Genomic DNA, 5,470 nt, shown 5'->3' with positions numbered 1-5,470 from the left:
AGCTGGGTGAGACGTCGGTGACAATTCTCTCCTGGAAGCCTGCACATCACCCCCTGGCTCTATGAAAGCTATCAGCAAGGAGGAAGCCTCCAGCTGAGTCCTCTCATGATTCTTCTATGCCCTGCAACAGAAACATTTGCTGTCTTCAGTGACGGGGTCTCATTGTCTACTTCTAGTGGCAATGCCCTAAATTGTTTAGGATAAACTCTCAAACGTGGACTTCCTTGCAAACAGAGGACTATTCTGAGAAGCTTGGTAAACAGAAACCACTGGTCAGTTCACAGGAACAATGTTGAAATCAGCACAGAAATTGGCCTCCTTGCATTATTTACCTCGACTCTTAGCTGTCGGAAACGGTAACCAGGGCCCAGTGTCTGCCTCTGTCACCCTCACCTTCTAACCCGTAGCTATCATGTGTGAGTTCATCTCCATCCACGTCGGCCAGGCTGGTGTCCAGATCGGCAATGCCTGCTGGGAGCTCTACTGCCTGGAACATGGCATCCAGCCTGATGGCCAGAGGCCAAGCGACAAGCATTGGGGGAGAAGATGACTCCTTCAACACCTTCTTCAGTGAAACAGGAGCTGGCAAGCACGTGCCCCGGGCAGTGCTCCTAGACCTGGAACCCACAGTTATTGATGAAGTTCGCACTGGCACCTACCGCCAGCTCTTCCACCCAGAGCAGCTCATCACAGGCAAGGAAGATGCTGCCAAGAACTGTGCCCGTGGCCACTACACCATTGGCAAGGAGATCACTGACCTTGTCTTGGACAGAATTCGCAAGCTGGCTGACCAGTGCACAGGTCTCCAGGGCTTCTTGGTTTTCCACAGCTTTGGTGGGGGAACTGCCTCTGGGTTCATCTCCCTGCTGGTGGAGCGGCTCTCTGTCGATTACTGAAAGAAGTCCAAGCTGGAGTTCTCCATTTACCCAGTCCCCCAGGTTTCCACTACTGTGGTTGAGTCCTCCAATTCCATCCTCACCACCCACACCCCTGGAGCACTCTGATTGTGCCTTCATGGTAGACAATGAGGCCATCTATGACATTTGTCGTAGAAACCTCGACATTGAGCTCCCAACCTACACTAACTTTAACCACCTTATTAGCCAGATTGTGTCTTCCATCACTGCTTCCCTCAGGTGATCTAACAGAATTCTAGGCCAACCTGGTGGCCTACCCCCATATCCACTTCCCTCTGACCACTTATGCCCCTGTCATCTCTACTGAGAAAGCCTACCATGAGCAGCTTTCTGTAGCAGAGATCACCAATGCCTGCTTTGAGCCAGGCAACCAAATGGTCAAATGTGACCCTCACCATGGTAAATACATGGCCTGCTGCCCGCTGTACCATGTGATTCCCAAAGATGTCATTGCTGCCACTGCTACCAACAAGACCACGCACAGCATCCAGTTTGTGGACTGATGCCCCACTGGCTTCAAGGTTGGCATTAATTACCAGCCTCTCACTGTGGTCCCTGGTGGTGCAGAGAGCTGTGTGTCTGCTGAGCAACATTACCGCCAGTGCTGAGGCGAGGTCACCCTCCTTTATGTACAGGGCAGAAGGCTTCCTGCAATGGAGCACAGGGTGACATTACAGCTGGCAGACTGTAGCCTTAGCAATGGTCTCAGTGTGCACATCATTGCGGATTCTATGGTAGCAGAGAGTTCATCTGGACATTGGTCAGAAGTGCAGTTGAGCGGAAGACACTGGTGAAATGTGAGTTCCCCGTCACAGGAGGTATTCACATGCAGGATGCTGAGAAGAGTGCCCGTGACTTATTTTCAGAAGTTGAACCTAGTGAATGGTAGGTTCTTCTAGTGTGAGGATCGATGACTCTGGATTAATGGGTCCGGTAGGCGTGCTTCTGCTTCAGGTACACAAAGCAGAAAGTGCCTGCTGGTGGCTTCTGTGCATTGACCACAAACTCTGAGTCCCTACACAGTGGCAAGAATAGATGAACCTTCAGGACTTGAAGATAAACTACCATGGAAAGAGACTACCCCACTGGGTGCCGCTGTGTGGTGGGTGGCCTTCGAGTCAAGTCCTGCACTTCCAGTGTGGTGGCTAAGCAGAGATCAGGGTCCTGTCTGTAAAACAGTCAGAGCGCATGGTTATAAGGGCTTGGCTATGGGAGTGCAGTTAAACTACACAGGGCCAAGTGTACAGCAGGTGCTTAATAAACGAGGCACATGTCAGTAAACATTTGTCCATCGGCCAATGAGGTCAGATGGAGCAAGACTTCTCTGACAACAAATATAAATGCGTATTAGCATGCCTGTGTGTGTGTGCCTGTGTGTGTGTGCGTGTGTGTGTGTGTGTGTGTGAGAGAGAGAGAACAGTCCAATGTCTGCCTCTGTGTGTGTGTGTGTCTATGTGTGTGTGTGTGTGAGAGAGAGAGAGAACAGTCCAATGTTTGCCTGTGTGTCTGTGTGTGTGTGTGTGTGTGTGTGTGTGTGTGTGTGAGAGAGAGAGAGAGAGAGAGAGGAGAGAGAACAGTCCAATGTCTGCCTCTGTGTGTGTGTGTGTGTGTGTGTGTGTGTGTGTGTGTGTGTGAGAGAGAGAGAGAGAGAGAGAGAGAGAGAGAGAGAGAGAGAGAGAGAGAATGTGTTTGATTGCATTCATAGATACATTTTTTTTCACATGGTCAAAAAAAAAGTAGACCTATTTATTTGGAATTAATTCATTTGGAAATTTTAACTTTGATAATTTATTTTGTGACTTTTTTCTTTTCAAGGAATATCTTTCAACAGTAATAGAGGCTGTTGTGTATTGTGCCTTTTTTGCTTGTTTCCTTGGTTGATTTCTGAGGCCAGGGTTTCTCTGTGTAGCCCTGGCTACCCTGGTACTTGCTCTGTGGACTAGGCTGTCCTTGAACTCACAGAGATGCACTTTTCCTCTGCCTCTGTTCTGGGATTAAAGGTGTGCACAAAGGCCCCTGCCTTTGTTTGTTTTTTTGAGATAGGGTGTTAAGTAGCTTAGACTGGCCTCCAGCTTTGCCTTGACAAGGAGGATGGCCTTGGAATCTTGGTTCTTTTGCTTCCATTTGTCATGACTTTTCAACACAGCAATGTTCCCCCCCTCCCCCTCCGGAGCTGAGGACTGAACCCAGGGCCTTGCGCTTGCTAGGCAAGCGCTCTACCACAGAGCTAAATCCCCAACCCCAGCAATGCTTTTCATGGTAGATTTTACATGGAAAAACACACGGGCACCCTTTTTCATCCAGAACAAAGATTGCTTTGTCGTTTTGTCCAGCTATAACTCTGCTACACTGAAAGACATACCATTCAAACATGGACAGGAAGGAAGAATTATCTCTCTTTTGTGGCCTCTTCCAACTCCAGGATAATCAGAGTGTAAGTCTTGGCATATGCTTTCAGCTTGCTCTGTAATGAACATTTCATATGTGGATAAGCTTCTTCTTGGCCCTTTGCCCCTCCTTCAGGATTTGATTCATATAGATATGTAGTGTGTGTGTGTGTCCATGTGTGTCCGTGTGTGTCTATGTGTGTCTGTGTATGGTGTGCTTGTGGGTATGTGGGTATATGGGTATATGTGTGTGGGTATATGGGTACTCACGGAGGCCAGAAGAGGGCTCCAGATACCCTGGAACTAGAGTTCCATTTTGTTGCAAACCAGCTGATGTGGGTGCTGGGCACCAATCTCTGTCCTCTGGAGGAGCAGCCAGTGCTCTTAACCATTGAGTCATCTCCAAAGCCCCTGGGTATGTAGGGTTTTCTACTCTTTTTCAAAGTTTAAGAATCCGTTGTGGGACTAGGGCTATAGCTCAGGTTATAGTGTTACCTAGCACACCCTGGGTTCCTTCCCCAGCACTGTGCAGATGGGGCATGGCTATTGGTGCCTGTGATCCCAGCACATAGTGACTTTAAGCTCAGCTGTGACACATGAGACCTTGTCTCAAAAGGAGGAGAAGCCATGGATTTCTTTTAGTTTATTGCACTTATTTGCCCTCCTGCACAGCAGTGTTTGACACATTCTTATTTATTTCACTGGTCCATGCTTGGGGTCTTGACTTTTAATACATTTCGTGTGTAAATGTGACACCCATGGCACAGCACTGTGACAGACATACCGACAGTCAATGGTTACTATGCTGAGGAAGACTGGGTATCTCTCACCCCACATCCTTAGCTTTTTCTTGACAAGAGCTATTAAAAAATCCCCTGAACAATAAGATTCAACTAATCCAGTCCCCAAAGCTGCTCCTCCTCCATGGCTGATAATCGGTGTCCTTTGGCAGGCATGGCCCCATTTCCTCCCCCACCGTGGTAACCACCGTTTCCTTATCTATCTTTGAGAACTGAGCTTTTGTTTCTGTGATACCACATCAAGTGAGATTGTGCATTATTTTTTTCTTCCATGACTAGTTTTCTTAGAATGATGTCCTCCGAGCCCATCAAACAGCAAACAGAGGGATCTTTCTTTTCACAGTGCAGTGACAGCCCAGTGTTTCATACGCACTCGACTTTCCTAATCGGCTGACACGTAGGTTGTTTCCGTATCTTGAGCATTGTGGTGGTGTAGCCATGAGCACCGGAGTCTAGAAGAGGGATTCCTGTGCCACATGCGAATTCTTCTTTTACTTTATTTATATTTCTGGTTAAAATATTTGTTTTACTATTTCCAGTTCTGTGTGTGTGGATGTGTTTCTGTCAGTGCGTGCGTGTGGGTGCGGCTGCCCTGGGGGATCAGAAGAGGGTGGTGGATCACCTGGGGCTGGAAGTGCATCACTGCTTATAAACTGCCCAGTGGGTCCTCTGCAAGATCAGCATGGGCCCTTAACCACGGAACCATCTCCCCAGTGCCTTCTTTGAAAGCTTTAAAGGAACATGTCTATGTGTTTAGGTGTGCGTGTGCACTGGCACATGTATGTGACAGTTCGACGGTTCTCTCCTTCCACCATGTAGGAGCGGGAATCAAACTCGAATTCCAAGGCTTGGTAGCAGGGGTCTTGCCTTCAGGGTCAATCTCCTGCTCCTGTTTTCTCTAGGTTTTTCCATGTGTAAGCCCTTCCACAGCGGCTGCACCAACCGCACCCTTGCCAACTGTGCGTGTACGGTCCTGTTCTTTACATGCTCAGCAATACTTGTCTGTTTTCATAGTGGCCACTCTTAAGGTATGAGGTAACACCGCAAGGGTTCTAATTTCTTTCTGATTATTAGTGATACGATTGCTTTTTCCACACAGCTCTTGGTTGTTTTTGTATCATTTAAGCAATGTCAGTATAGGGCCTTGCTTTCTTATTTTATTATATTTTTAAGTTTTTGTTTTTTACTGTTGTGAGTGTGGGTGCGTATGTAAGATATATAATATATATATTATATATGTGAGAGAGATATATGTAAGAGATATATGTGGGGCTGTGTCTGATGTGCGTGTGTGCACGCTGGCATGCATATGAGCCCATGCACACAGGTCCTCATGCTCCTGTGGAGGTCAGAGGACAACTTTGCC

General features: G+C 47.7%; 1 pseudogene; it reads left to right on the top strand.

Moving 5' to 3' along the window:
* The first annotated feature begins 346 nt into the window (after positions 1-346).
* Positions 347-1,601, top strand: Tuba1b-ps8 (tubulin, alpha 1B, pseudogene 8; annotated as a pseudogene).
* Positions 1,602-5,470: the final 3,869 nt, after the last annotated feature.

The sequence above is a fragment of the Rattus norvegicus genome, chromosome 4, assembly GCF_036323735.1.
Source record: "Rattus norvegicus strain BN/NHsdMcwi chromosome 4, GRCr8, whole genome shotgun sequence".
NCBI lineage: Eukaryota > Metazoa > Chordata > Mammalia > Rodentia > Muridae > Rattus > Rattus norvegicus.
This window is presented reverse-complemented; position numbering and strand designations above follow the sequence as displayed.